Here is a 15,906-nt window from a genome sequence, read left to right as displayed (position 1 = left end):
AGTTTTGCATTAAACCCTTATTGGCTTCAACATCAATGGGAATGGGTTTGTAATTTCTGTTGATTATATAGAAGCACTCAGTTATACTTTTCTTTTTATAGTCTATTTGCAATGAACCATAGATGTATTCATAAAAGATAAGAAGACATCAGACTCAGTACTTTCAATGCCAAAAATATAAGTTGATGCTCTTTCAACTAAGCAGAATGCTGTCAATAGAAATTAGCAGTGTGAAAAAATGCCGTGCACCACAGGGAGATGAAATCAAGGCTTTCACAGACACTCCAAGTGTTCTTGAAACACTTTTTTATTTTACATACCCTTAAAACTTAAGCAAGCTAACTCAAAGTGCCTTCTATGAATTTGTAAATATTATCTCACTGCTGTATACATGCTCCAAAGCATTTCCCTTTCTACTAGGATGTACAGCTCTCCTTTCCAGCAGGCTAGATTAAGCTTCAATGCAATCTGAGTCTTTGTGATTAAAAGGCTGAGTTATCATTTTCTAAAAAGAATAATCATGCTGTCATAGGTGGACAGTGGGTTGATTTGGAATACCTGTCAACCACAAAGCAAATCCTTGCAAACACTTAAAATAATTGGAAAAATTGCAAACCTATTTACAAATTCCTTAGCATTTTGTCTTTACACTAATCCAGCGATGATTTTTGACCTTAGTAGCTTTCCCCAGCACAGGCAAACAAGCTTTGAATTATTGTTCTGCTGCAATATAACAATTCCATTGCTCTGACCCTTGGTGTCTTGCAAAATACAATAGAACAATAATTGTCAATCCTTCCTATACAATGTGCTAGATTTGACAGAGGTCAGCATTAGCTACAAGACCTTTGGCTGATGCTCAAAGAGGTAATATCTCTTCTCTAGTTCAGTTGATAAAATGTTAAATAGAATCAATTTTTGCCATGCTTTTGTGGAGGCAGAGATAAAAACAGATTTTACACTGTAACATTTTTTTAATAGACAGAAAATAGATGACAGTATAGCTCAAAGTGCTTTGGTAAATATACTATTTAAATGTCAAAAGTTTTTATTCTTCTAAAGGGAAATGCCATAATTCTTCCTTCCAATTTGCAGTGTGATGAATCTAAGAAGGCTTTTCTGTGTGCATAAAATAGAGGATTTTGTTGCAGATCTTACATGAGTAATACGTGAAGGAAAAGACTGACTCATAGACATTTTATGTCAGTATGTGATTTGTACAAAGCAAGGATATAATCTGACATGGAAATAAAATGTGTGGTAGATGCTCCTCTTTGGCACCATGGAGAAGCTGGTGGCAAGGTCAGCAGCTACAATGTCTAAGCTCCTCACGTTGTAAGCAATTTTTAGTTAAAATTTTGCTTCAGTCCTAGAGCCTGAGTCCTTTGTCTGTCATCTCTGAGCGTTTTGATTGAAAAAGCTTAAGAGAAAGAGACATTTATGGCACGTGGCTGTACTCCATATCTGACGGGGAAATCAGACTTCCAGACCAGAAAGAAGAAGTGGCATATGAAAAGAAAGGAAATATTTCCCATAATTCAATTTAATAACATTATTACTTTTGGTATATTTCTAGACTGTGCACATAAAACTGTCTAATGTTGAAATAAACAGCAACAAAAAAATTCTCCTTGTGATTACTTTGTGTACTCCCTAGTCTTTACCCATACAAAACATGAACCACACAAATCTTTTCTTTCCACTTCTGTTGCGTGATGCCTAATACACTATTTTGAATATGCTGTCAGCTCAGGTTCATAAAGATTGGACCAAAAAAAAAGCAGCATTTTTTGATCAAGAAGCCGTCTGTTAGAAAACAGCTATTTCATAAGACCATAATTTGACACTTCAGCATCTACTGTGATCCCCATGAAAAATATAAATCCAGAATGTGCTTGAATTACAAGAATCCCAGCCTTTGGAAGATTTTCCTACAGTGCATTTGAGAATTTTCTCTGTGCTGGGATGCTGCTGGTCCCAAGAGTTCACTGTTACACAGTAAAGGCATGCACTTCTTCAGGGCAGCAAATGTGAGAACAAGGGAAACAAGGTGGAAAACAACCACTTGGAAGACCTTTCATCTTTTGAGAAGCATTTGTATTATGCTTATTCACACAGAAACTGTGCTGTCATACTGGTGACATTGCACATACTAGTGGAGTCAAGCACTAACTGTGCTGAGGCTGTGTGGCAGGATTTAGGCATCACTTCAGATCTGTTTGCTTCTCCCATCCCTCTCCATGCCTATCCCTGCCTGTCCTCATCCCCATTCTGATCCCTGTCTTTGCCCCTACTTCCTTCATCTTTGTTTTCTGTAAACCCAACAGTGACTGAGGCTCTGTCTGCTGACACAGAATCAGTTCTACAGCAAGATAACAAAGGAGATAATAATCTAACTGCAATATGTGATGGAGACAAAAGGTCTTTGCAATACTTACTGAAAAATGCTTGCTGGAGTTCAGATGTCTGTGTCCTTCACTTCCTCCCTTGCCCAAAGCCTTGCCTCCCTAGTTCACCTAACTCTACCTTGCAACAAACCTTCCATGCTATCAGTGTGTGCTTGGTTTTAAAGCTAGGACAGTTAAAACTTTAATTATGAGGTTGTCCACTCTTAGTCTCAGTCAGGTGGTCCCTGGATGTGAATTTTAAAAATTATTGTGAAACATGTTAGCAATTTTGAATAGCAATTATGTTGTCCAGAAATTAAATGCTGACCTACAACTCATGGGATAGAAGGGCAGCAGAAGACTGGCCTTCACAATTCCTCAGGAATTTGTGTTTCAGAGATTCCTGATGCAAACAGGAACAATCACCAGTACATTTTTCACAAATGAGTTGACATGCAAACAGAGTTATCCCTAAACAATTTTATTTCGCTTGATACACAAAAGGAGAAGTGAGGTATACTTCAGCAGAAGCACATTAGAGGTAGACAAGATTACTAAGGAAGAAAGCAGTGAGAAAGGCAAGTAAGGGGAAAACTAGCTGAAAATCTGTATATCCCTGGAGAAAAAAAAATGCCTGCCTCTTGACCATTGGTTAAATATGTTGTGTGGAAAGATGTAGCAATGAGCATGAACATTTATTTTCTGACAGTGTGGGAGAGAGGTTTATGGAGCAAAGCAATCTGTAATCAGTCCTTTTTTACTCCTTCCTACATTTCCAAAAGATTAGCCCAATGCCAAACCAGCTATCTATCCTGCCTCTAAAAGAGGCACCTGGCAATTACAGCTCTGCAAAGGTACAGGGTTCCCTTTGTGGCTGTGTGTGAAAGAAGCAAAATACCTACTTTCATCTTTGCATCTAAGTGCATTTGTACTACACACGTACATGGGATTTTTCTACAAAGACAGGAAAGCAAGGTCTGTTTTTTCATCATACATTTAAAAGTGAACTCTCACTGCAGGCATGGGGCAAGCAGCTTGCTCTTGGCTTCACACATCTACTTCTCAAGAACCCAAGTGCACTGAGCAAATATGCACATTTTATTACTAATACTACTAAAGAGTGTATGCTGATGGTTGTACTTATATATTTGTCCATTTACCAGCACTACTGCTGGAAGGTAGATGTTGATTTCTCTCAGGCTCGGATGGTCAGGGTGACCCCAAGATTGTAAAGAGTCTTTGTTTCCCTAGCCCGACGCAGCCAAAGAAGGAGCCTGGATAGTGTCTGACTGCATTTTCAAGGTTGTTTATTTCTTCTTAGCTATAACATTCTTTCTCTGACCTGCTGAGCTCTGGCTAGTAAGTTCACCATGGCAGTCTGCCCTCAAGTCTTGGGCAGCTCCCACATTATATACTCAAAACTATGTGTCTATGTTTACAATCTATCACCAATTCCTATCACCTATGTTAGACAGTGAATCTCTACCTTAAACCAGTAGAAAAGTGCCACCATCACACTAAGACATGGAGGACAAGACAGAGGAGAAGGCTAGGACACACCCAGATCCCTCCATCTTGTATCCCCTTGAACCCCATTCTAAAAATCCCAAAATTCTACTTTCCCACCCTGTGTTAATTCAAATATCACACTGCTAAAACCCTTATGACTTGCAATTCCTCATACAAAATTGACAGCTTTTTCCACAGGATAAAATCAAAGCCACAGATGTTTTTTACTTCATTCCAGGGTCTCCAAGATCCCTGCCAGGGTCTCAAACAGCCAGGGCAGCCATAGGGATGTCCTGGACTCCGACTGGTAGGGAGAAGAAACATGGAAGCAAAAGAAAGTCCATTATCAGGAAAGGTAAAAATTTAGTGACACAATTTAGTAAACTGTATGAAGCATGGCATTCAATGCTCAGGAAAACCCCAGATATTCAGGTCCTTATCTAAAGTATGTCCAAACTATCTGCACTTCTTGAGTCTGCAAAGCTGAACTGGAAATTGGACAAGACAGGCTTTTCTGGTATTGCCTGTTTCTGGCTTGAGCAGATAGCAGATGATAGCATCTCTCTTTACACACTTCTGCAGAGCAGCAGCAGTGCAGGGCTAACCAGGAAGCACAGTGATATGAAGGAGAGATAAGAAAGCCCAGGATTAACTATGGCAGGCCCTTGATTTTGTTCCCAGTGGAGGTCACGTCCCACGTGCCCCTTTGTGTGAAGAGTGCTGCCAGTCTGAGCTCCCAAAATGTCTCCTTCCCACCCAGGGGTGAGGCATCAGAGGCTGCTGTGTGCCTTTCTCAGTGCTGCCTCTGCAGAAGATGGGCAATCCATTTGTGTCCTCAAAGGTTTCTCCTACATTGCTAAGGGAAACAATGGAAAAATAAAATCAGGGTATTCCACAAACACTAAATCCACCATCACTTGCAAGCTTAACCCCTGCAGCACCTTCCTATGTCAGGAAGTGTGACCACCTGTCAAAACTGAGATTTTTTTCAGCATTTTGCTCATTATTTGAGGATGCAAACCCCACTGTGGATTCCATAGAATTTGGGAAATACACCCAACCTGATTCACCTGGAAGCTGTCTGGCCTAAACAAACCAGAAGAAAAAAAAAAGACAGGGTTTGTTCACTCTATCAGGAAAAAGAAAAAAAAATCAAGACTGTGAATTTTTTGCCTTGAATTATTTTCATTTGTAGGTAGGTTCATTTACAAGAACCAAACTGACTCTATATAACAATGAAAGCAAGCAGCCATACTGAGTGATTAAAGACAAGGTTACAGAAGAAATACTAAATACTGATCTACATTTGCAGTGTATTAATAAATACATTGAGCAATTGTTGTGTTTAGTATAGCTTTTACTTCAACCATAAAAATGTACATTTCAGGGCTAAGGTGAAGAAAAACATAAATAAAACTGCCAGGTATAATGAAGAGGGGGGAAGGGATGTATGCCGTGTTCATAAATAGCTGAAAGTATTGATCAGTGATGGTGAAATACCAGTGAACTGTGCAGAGCACTTTGAGTTACCTCCTTGTCTTTGATTAGGTTCAAATGTTAAACTTAATCTGTAAACCTTTAAATGGGATTCTGAGCCAAGAGTCTCAAAGACCTGAGGTTTCAGAAAACAACTGCTGATTTGATCCAAATGTCAGAACAAAATGCAGAGAAGGACTTCATATTGGACTTGGAAATGAAATTAAAAATCAATGAACACTTTTTAGACATTCTTCTCCCCTTGAATATTAATAAGCAGGTAAGAGGAATAGTAGCATCTGGAGAACTGTCTGTATTAAGACTCTATGTGGTCAAAAGCTTTCTTCCAAGTATAAAAAAAAATTAGTATAAGTATTTTTTGACGTGAAAATAAGAAAATTAGAGGATTTTCAACTTTCTGTGTACTACTTTTTGTTTCCTGAAAGAAAAGGCTTTTTGTTTTTGCGGTTCTTTGAGGCGAAAGCATGGGTTTTCTTAAAAGAAAACAGAGAAGTTTCACCGCATTTCTTACAGGACACTCTCCGCTCTTCCGCGTGGTTCCAAGGACAGCCCTGTTTTAACGACAGCCTTCCTCATTCTCAAGTAAATTGAGTTTTCACTGTTTTCTTGGTCCACTTGGGAGGTGGGCACTGACACTCCGGATCAGGCGCTGGCGGCGAGGGCTGCATTGTAATGCGGAACAAATGAGGGCTGGATACGCGCCCTCCTCGCTGCAGCCGCCGCTGCTGCCACTTACAATTACAAAGGACAAGAGCAGGAGACTCTCCAGCAGCGGGGAAGCATGACCTGCGAGCCGCGGCTCATTTTGCACTGCACTTATTCAATACAGCGCTGCCCTATAATTTCCTACAGCATTGTTATCTGTTCGCCGGTTACACACTCACACCTTCATTATGTCCCCGGCTGCCGGCGCCGGCTGCTTGTCACATCTATTGATTGCACTCGGGCTGGAATTTGCATGGATCACTCGCGACTGTCCTCAGCCAGACCGACACCGTGCCTGGGACCGACAGCGCAGGGACCGACATCCCTGCCAGGGACCGACACCCCTGCCAGGGACCGAGACCCCTGCCAGGGACCGACACCCCTGCCAGGGACCGAGACCCCTGCCAGGGACCGACACCCCTGCCAGGGACCGACACCCCTGCCAGGGACAGACACCGCAGGGACCGACACCCCTGCCAGGGACCGACACCCCTGCCAGGGACCGAGACCTCAAATAGGGACCGGTACCTCAAACAGGGGCTGATCCCATCGTAGGGATCGCTGTCCCCTGTACAGCCCGCTGTTCCTGCGAGGCTGGTACCGCTGCTGAAGTGTGACACTTGCGGTGACTGACATTCCTGCTGGCAGCGATGCTCCTGATAGGCACTGATGCCCCTCACAGGCATTGATGATTCTTAGAGGCACTGGTACCCCTGCCAGGACTCTGCCAGGACTCTGCCACGGGACCATGTCCTTTCGAGGGGGCAGCAGCCAGCAGGGTCTCGCTGAGGGCTCTGGGCAGCTGCACCCAGCAGCTGGCAGCCCCAGGCAAGGATCTCAACACCCCCATGGGAACCCCGATGCATGAGCATCTGAGAGAGACCGTCCTGGCTCTGCAACAAGCACAGTGCTGGGGTTCGAGTCACTGTGATTGCCTCATGGATATCCATAAGGGACTGGACACCCAAATCCCTCTGCCAGCTGTTTGGCATTGATTTCCTCAATTATTGGGTGGGTTTTTAGCACAGAGGCTTGAGGAAAGGCTGAGATACAGGAAACAGAAAAGGGAAATTGTATTAGATGAATGTCAGTGTTGTCTGTACTGCATTAGGTTTTCTATTTCCCTGTCATAATGAATGAGACTATCAGAGGGTGCAAGTATGTCTGTGAGTCTGAGGTTGTCTCCTGCAAATGCAAGCTGGTATGTCAGCAATCACAGCTGGCACAAGCAAGGAAGAGAACATCCTGCAGCTGGGGAGTTGTGAACTTGATCTGAAATTGGGGTGCCGTGCTCTGACCAGGTCTCTAGATGCGCGAACCCAACTGAGATGTCAGTATTTTGCTGGGGCTAACGAGATACAATACTTAATCCCATTTGTGTTTAAGTCAGTAGAACCGGTCTGATGTCTTTGGCTGGAGGCAGGACTGGATCTGATATCAGAAGTAGCTGAAGATCTCTGTCTAAAAACTGTTTAAGTAGTTGCACAAGCAGAAGACAACAAGGTGATCAGATGGGGCTAAGAAAAGCACTAATTGTGTTGAGGAGGAATATATATAGCCTCTTAAAAGGTTTGGTGAATCATTTGCCCTTTCTCTTCTGCACCTTTGTGTTTCAGGGAGAGGTTTTGTGGGATTTTGGCTGCAGAAGGAAGGAGTCCAAGCTACCTGAATGATGGTAGCTCAGCGGGATAGCAAAATCCTCACATTACTGCAGAGCAGGCAACTACGCAAACCTTTTCAAATCCTCTCCACAAGTAGAGTGCAGATAAAAGCAGGCAGCAAAATGTTTCTGAAATTATCTGTGATGGAGTAAAATCATGCATCATTTCATGAGGGATGCTGAATCAATGCTTATTACTTACAAGTAAGGTGTTTAAATCTTTCAATGGGTATGGGAAGAAAAGAAAGGGAAGGGAGTGTCTGAGATGAGCACAGTAAATTGTACCATGAATTTAAAATAAATCCATCCTAATTATTCTTATTTTAAATTGCAACATATATATTCCTGATCATTCTTGAACCTTTCAGTCTATGACATTGTTTAATGTACTGATCCATTTGCTTCATTTTGTCTTCTTCTTTTCTCTTGCTGTCACACACAGCATTTTAAAGAAACTACACCAGTGCATATGAAAGTCAAAGCTTGCAATAAAACAATCTAATCTCACTGAAATATTTGTAAATTAGAATTTTGGCTACGGTTTCTGGGTGAGAAAAAAATCAAGTATCCATTCCTAAAGAACAAGAATTAGCACAGCTATTTTTGAGAATTAGTTCTGAAAAAAGGCAATCATACCTCAGCTTGGTGTTAATGATTTCAAAGTTTCAGCACTAATAAATAACAACTATCAGTTCAGAACTTTTCAGTATCTATGGTAATGCAAAGCATTATAATTTTATTTATTATTGCATCAAGATAGATGATACTAAACTACAGCTTCCTACACACAGCTGAGTCTGGAGTTGTTATGGTTGGATTTTTTGGTGAATTACTGTACTTCTATTCCCAGTCAGAATGTCATGAGAATCATAATACACCCAGACATTTACCTTTCACCATTCCTGCAGTAAAGAACACAGTGTCACTTTAAAAATTTATGGCTGAGGTCAAGGCCACAGGAATCAAACAAGCCCACGCAGGCAGGGGTTGGTGAGGAGAGGTCATCCATGTGTCAGCGGGACCACAAAGTGCAGGTGGCAGAGGCAGGGCAAGCTGCTCACCTCTGCTTTCTGTCCCCACACAGACAATGCAGCACATGGTGGCCTGAATTTTAATAGTCACTAATATTTGTATTTTTATAAGGAATCTGAAAATAGCTAACTTGTGACGTGACTGGAAAATGTGCTGTAGTGTGTGTGGGCTTCTCCGACAACAGCAGAGTTCAGCCTGATACAAATCAGGGCCCCATTTCCATCTTTCTGCATGGGCAGAGTCACTTCTGCAGATGAAGAGAAAAAGGAAGAATCCTGATAAAACTTCCCAAAGACCCAATGGGTCATATTTTTTATCCAAATTGTCCTCTGAGCTCAAGGAAACTACACTCCCAGCCTTCTACCTCAGTATGATAAAGGAGGCATCCTGTATAACAAACACCACTCTAAATTATGATTTTTCAATATTTTTAGTTTTTTCCCCAGAAGTTTTTATGTGACTTGTTTAAATCCAAGAACAATGGTGAAGATAAAAGAGCAAGAAAGCTTTCTTATGCTATTTCAGTATTTGCTGAACTAATAATTCAGTGTCATATATGATGATGTAGTAAGTCAGAAAACATGAAATATCTCTAGGGAGGTCTTTGTTCTGCTATTTTTTTATTACTTAGTGCTTCTGGTTGTCAACAAAAAAACATAAAATAAATTTTCAGATTCTAAATAAAGCATCTTACATATGATCCTAATACTTCATCCTGGGAAAAAAAAAGAAAAAGTCAAGCCCTGATGTATCATTTTCTTTAACCATTTCTCTTTTGATAAGATATAATGGGAATTGAGCATTTGAAAAGGATGTTTATTAAACTGATTCTATAAATGGAAATGTATATTTTAAGCTTTAGGATTCAGGAGACTACTTGTACTTTATATTGGTTTCATTTCAATCTTACTCTCCTTTGACCCACTAAAAAAATCTAGGGAAAAAAAAGTCACAGCCATAAAATTTCACTTTTTTTTTAAGGGAAGGTATACTTTTCCCAATTTTGTCTAGTTTTAGGATTCAGAGAAACAGTAAAAAATCCCACGTTGCCATAGCTTCACTCAGTGAAGCTATCCAATTAGCTTGTGTTTAAATAAGAATGCAGTTTCCAAAATAAAGTTGATGCTACCGTCTGAAGGCCTGTCTATCTCTAGTTGTGTGCCAAGGAGTGCAGAGTGACAAAGCTCTTCACTTAGGTCTTCAGCTGAGTCAAACATAAAGACTAAGTGGGAACAATCCTGGCTTAAGTCTCCAGTCTTATGGTTAAATGACAGATTTAAAACTGTATTCCCACTGCATCTTTCCCTACCACTGAGCTTGGCAGAGTTCACATCTGCAAATTTTATTTCAAAACTGTCCAGCAGTAAAGAGAAGTTCATTATTTTAAAATAGCTCTTGTCAGTTTGGCTAAGGTTTTCTTTGATACAGCACTTGTGTTTTAAGGCTTCAGTGGCTGCCTGTCATTGTCATCCTGTAAAACTGATCTTCACTGGTATGATGTACAGAAATTAATGCCTGAATGTAGATTCAGTGAGCAAAACTAAGGGAAGAAGGATTTGGACAGAGGGCAGAGACAAATCTGAAGAGCTCCATAGCTGCTACTAATTAACATGGTAAATGCCCAGTCACCAAGTCACTCTGGAGGAAATTAAGTACAATGACTTTATCTATTTCTTATCTAAAGAAAGGGTTCAGGATCCACGACTGAGATGGACACATTGGGCTTTAACAGTTTTACCCAAGATTTTAAAATAATGTCTTTGACTTGCATCTGTATGTTAGGCTTGAAACTTTTGGTCATATGAATCATCCAAAGATATCAGGGGGTTCTTTGGACCTCTAGAGTAAGGGAGACACATAGGTTAATTACTGTTCTCTCTGTGTTTCTTGACACCACTGCTTGTCCCGATGCATGTTTTGAATCTGTTATCTGTCTTTGCTGCTGCTCAAGTTTTCCTGAGCTGTGGACATCAATCCCCTCCAGGAACCCAGTTGTAGAGGACTGACATGCGAGCACCTTTAGGTATCTCTCTTTTCTGCAGATAGAGGCTTCAGAACTGCTGCTTTCCAGATGCCTATCTGAGGACAAGGGAGGAAAATCAGTTGTAGTCCAGGAGAAAAAAAATTAAGGGGAAATTTATGTGGGAGGTAGAGGATAAGCCTGTAATAGTATTGACTGCATTGCATCCTACCTTTTCCTCTCTCATGATAACTGAAGGAGTTTATTTTTTAATTCATTAACTGCTGTTGTTTTTCCAGTGGTGCTGGTGGGTATTTATTTAGCTCTGTGATGGCAATCATAGCTCCATGATGTTTCCTTATCCACATTATAATATCATCTAGACATCCCAGGCAAGAGTTGGGGGTCCATGTTTGTAGAGGTGCATCCAGACACAAGAAAAGACAGTATTTACCTCAATAGTTCAATGACAACCAATGACAGAAACCCTTCTGGGAAGCAATATGGCTTGCTGTCATCTTGACCAACTTAAGTACTTTGGTCAAGCCTTTCAGTGTAAGTTAAGACCTGACATCAGACCAACAGTATCCAGACCCTGTACCTATTCCATAGGATAGTCTGGTAGAGTAGGAAAGTCTACACAAGCAGCCATGAATGGATGCCCATCTGCACTTACCAGTTACACATTATAATTTAGAACTATCCTACAGATGGTTCTAAATTAAAAAGGACCAAGCAGCTGCTGGGTGTGACCATCAGGAGAAACCAGGGTCAGAATTTAAAGCTAGATTTAAATCACCCTACATCAACTAGCTATCATATAGGAAATAAAATTCAAAAGTTTTTTTTTTTGTTAAAAATATGAGGCAGCCTTCATATTATTTGCTTTTCTCTACCAGCAGTATGTATTCTCTATGATGCCTGAATGGCCACACTGCACACAGCAAACAACCTTACCCAGGAAAACCATTGTATCAGATGGTTTATGAAAGGGATATACAAGGATAAATAATAATTTTTATGAACTCCTCTATAGAGTTTATAAATTAGTTTTTTCCAAAAAAAAATTTTTATTTTCTCAATGACCTTACTTGATGTCTGTCATAGGGTGCTCAGTAGGGGCTGTAGGGCCTTACAAATCTCAGAAATTTGTATCTGACTGTTGCTATTGCTGGCCAGCTGTTGGAAAACATATGCCTCTACAGCAGCCTTCTTGTATTGCCATACACTTTTCTGCATTTACATTCTGAACTGTTGTGTTCAGCTTTGCAGTGATTATACACCACATAAATCTCAATGCCTTTTGAAAAGTATGTTAAAAATAAGTTGACAGAAAATTGCAGTGAAACTCCTTTTGTAAAGTGATTGGATATCACAGAAACTTGATGAATCTGGTAGGAGATTAACCTGTTAGCCAGAGGTAAATGCAATTCAATAGACTTTCCTTTACTGACTATTATTATACCTTATCCTCATCCACTGTCCCTAACAAGGTCAGTGACTGCTGCTGGAGGTCTCCAGGAAAAGGCTGTAACACTAAGCATATGTCAGCCTGCAAATGTAAACTTTAGTCAAATTATACTTCCATAATAACTTCTTTAAACTGTAGCACACTACATTACTGAAATAATAGCAATAACTATGCTGTAGCATTTTTCAGTACTGCCTTAATTCTCTACAAGGCAGCTACCGCAAGATTACCCTATAAAACATTTTTAGAGTCCCAGAGAAGTTGGTTAAGGTTTCTCATGACATAGGCTTGCAGCATTCATTTTAGAAGATGGTAGCCTTTCATCAAAAATTCTGCAAGTCTTTGTGATCCACACGGCTGCTATGAGGAGAATTTATTCATCATTTAATTTTTGGAAGTTTTCCAAACTGAAAAGATTAGGGTGAAACGTATATTGTGTGCAAGCAGCCCATGGTCATTTCAGCTTTCCTTAATCCCCTGGCATAAGTATTTGCATCTGTATTTTACTGATGAAAAAGCTGTCAGCACAGAGAAATGAACTGTTTTGGGCAATTCTCTTCTCAGGTGCACAATTTCCCAGCCTGAGGCAACTGCATGATGAGGGTGATGCTGTGGTTCAACCTCTTGGGAATTCCTTGCAGACAAGGCATTGGGTGGGCTGGGGACCCACCAGCGACACTGCACCCCTGCCCCATCAAGGGCTGATGAGGTGTCCCTGTCCTCTGTCCCAGGGTGTTCTGCACAGCCACACTGCAACATGGGGGAGCTTTCCCCCAGCAGCCTCTTTGTCTTAAAGACAGGTTTTATTCAAAGGATGTAGAAGACAAAAATGTGTTTTCAGTATTTCAGTATCAGAGAATTACTATTCCAAAAGAATAATAGTAATAAGAATTATAATAAATTAATAATAATAAATTACTGGTAATAAAAAAATTAATAATTTTTAATCTGTTACAACTTGATGCATTTCCAAGTGGTTGAGGAAAGTGGATTGGGATACTGGGCACAGAAAGAAAACTGTACAATGGGGGCCTTACAGAAGGCCTGTGAACAAGTTAATCTCATATGAACAAACTGTCTATGACCAGTCTGGGCTGGGATTAAAACATCTGATGACAGAATGAGGTTTTAGACATCTCTGCTTTTGGGACATTTTCATTCCACATTTTGGTTCAGTTTATTACAAACACAGCAAACACTATTAAAATCAAAACTGTTTCCAGCGATGAGCTGTACCTCTACTCCCCTGAGAAGTCAGAGCTGCTGAATTATGTTCTAGTATGCCCATACAAACATCTTTCAGAAAGTTTGTTTTATCTCCAGTGGCTGCTGCTGGTTTGTGTGCCATATACAGGCTTACTAATTACAATGATTTGCACTCTTTGGCATCTAGGTATTTTCCCCATTAAAGAGACTATTGTCCAAGCAGCTTTGAAATGTTTACCTCATGCTCATCAGGGTGTTGGACATTGCCTATTGTGGGCACATTGCACTAAAGGTCCATCAGACTAAATATGGGGTCTTGGAAAAATGAGTGGGATAGGGAAAGCTCCTCCTGTGGGAGATGAAACTTGGCTGCTGTGGCTTTCCCAAAGCAGAGAACACAGAATCCCAGACCCCTTCAGTTCTGTTGCAGTTTAGTGAGGGCGCAAATCCTTTTAGCATTGCCTTAACCCCAATCTATGCAATACCACAGTGTTACCCAGCCTGGAATATTTCATGTACAAGAATATGCAAAGCAGACAGGAGGACCTGTCTGCAGTGAGGTATTTTTCTGACAAACTTGATATACTGAATATGGATCCCTACCCTCATTGCTTCATCACCACCCTGTGATGTTTGGCCCCAAAGCTAAAGTGGTTTTTTGCTGCAAATAACCACACTGACAGCTCCTTGTAAGTAGGGCAAGAGTGGATTAGTGCAGGCATTTTGCGGCAGAAGGCTCTGGAGTCTCACCTGCACAGCCACACGATTGCATTCATGTCCTGCTTTAACGCCCTTGAGCATCTTTTATCTTCCAAATTCTAAGGGCTTTTTCTTTTTTTTTCTCTATCTACACAGGCAGGAGGAAGCAAAATCAAGCAAAAACGGGATGGAGAGGAGGGGAGAAAAATAGATGGTGGCTACTGGACCCCTGTCCCCTCTCAGGAGCCTACAGGGCATCTGCTCCCAAGCAGTAAATTGCAAACATTTCTACCATGGCCTGCTGCTTGCAGTATACATAGGAAAGGGACAGTGCAGCTGCAAACTGCGGAATAATGCAACCAGATGGCCTCTTCTTCAAGGGTTTGTGCATATTCTGCAGCGCCTGGAATTTGCCTCTCCCACTTGCTGTGCTGTTCAGCAGGACCCTTCTGCTCTGAGAGGTGCAACCCCTGCAAATGCTGCAACACTTGAGTGGGGCATTCCCTGAGATGTTCAACATCATTTTACATATTTGAATTTCTGTATGTGTAATATAACTTTTAAATTGTTTCACCTGCAATTTTTGTATTATCATGTCACTGAAAATCAAGATACTCTCAATTTTAAAAAATAGAGGGATAACAAAAAAAGTCGATCTCATATTTATTCTACTTCATCTAAATATGTTTGTACAAGAACAGTACTGGCCACTCATAATACACATGGACCTAGTACTCAGATTAGTGTAGAACCTTCTCAAAGATTTTTTCCCTAAAGTTGCTCATCTGAAGTCCTTAGCTGAAATAAGGGTGGACTGCTTTTTCTCTTCAACCATTTAAATTTTTTTCCTTTTCTGTTGATTGCTACCGCTACACTATATTGCTTAGGCATGGAAAATTAAATGGTAATGCATAATTAAGGTGTGCAACCTGCCATCCAGTTTCACACACTCTTTTCCTGTCATACTCTCATAGTCGCCATCAGTCTCCCAGTTAATAAACTATTTGGACTGCCCTTCAGCTCTCCTCTTTTGAGAGAACCTGAGTGAAGTGAATTGTCACAAATCCTGCAAAGCTTGGACTTCTTGCTTGGGTACCTCAAGCACTGGGAGAGACCTGTCTATCTCACAAGAACAGGACAGAGGTTTTTGATGTACTGGCTGGGATCAATGGGTTCATGAGAGGAGTCACAGCTCCCAGACAGCTTGGGGAAGAGGCATTTCCATCAGGACACGCACCTTAAACTCTCCTACCTGGCTGAACCACCTCGGCCTGTGGTGATGGGCATTGGTATGATGTGCATTTCTTCACAGGCTGTAAGCCAAGGTGTGTGCAGTTATGCCTTTAAAATAGTCTGAATTACTTCAGTTTGAAGATAACAAAGAACAGTCTGAATTATTTCAGTTTGAAGGTAATAATGTAACCTCTACAGGTTTTTGGCCCATGGAGACGGAAAAATCCTAAGATGCTTTACTCAACAAAAAGGAGCATGGAACACCACTAACAATCGTTACCAGGGCACTGAGGAACAGCCATAACTTCTGTGGGATGATAAAACTGTCAAGTGCATTGGCTAATGGTAGACATAAGCACATAACTGAGAGAGATGGTGTTATTTTATAATTTAGCTTTTTCCCACCTCTTTGATACTGGCTTTGTATTTCCTAGTTTGAGTTTATGTCACTTTACCAAAGTGCTTGAAAATATGTACATGTTTTTCTGAGCAGAGAGACAGACCCAGTCGAGTGGGACTGGTAATCTTGCATTCAGGTTAAGAAAGG

Source organism: Taeniopygia guttata, chromosome 2 (assembly GCF_048771995.1).
Source record: "Taeniopygia guttata chromosome 2, bTaeGut7.mat, whole genome shotgun sequence".
In the NCBI taxonomy this organism is placed as follows: Eukaryota; Metazoa; Chordata; class Aves; order Passeriformes; family Estrildidae; genus Taeniopygia; species Taeniopygia guttata.
This window is presented reverse-complemented; position numbering follows the sequence as displayed.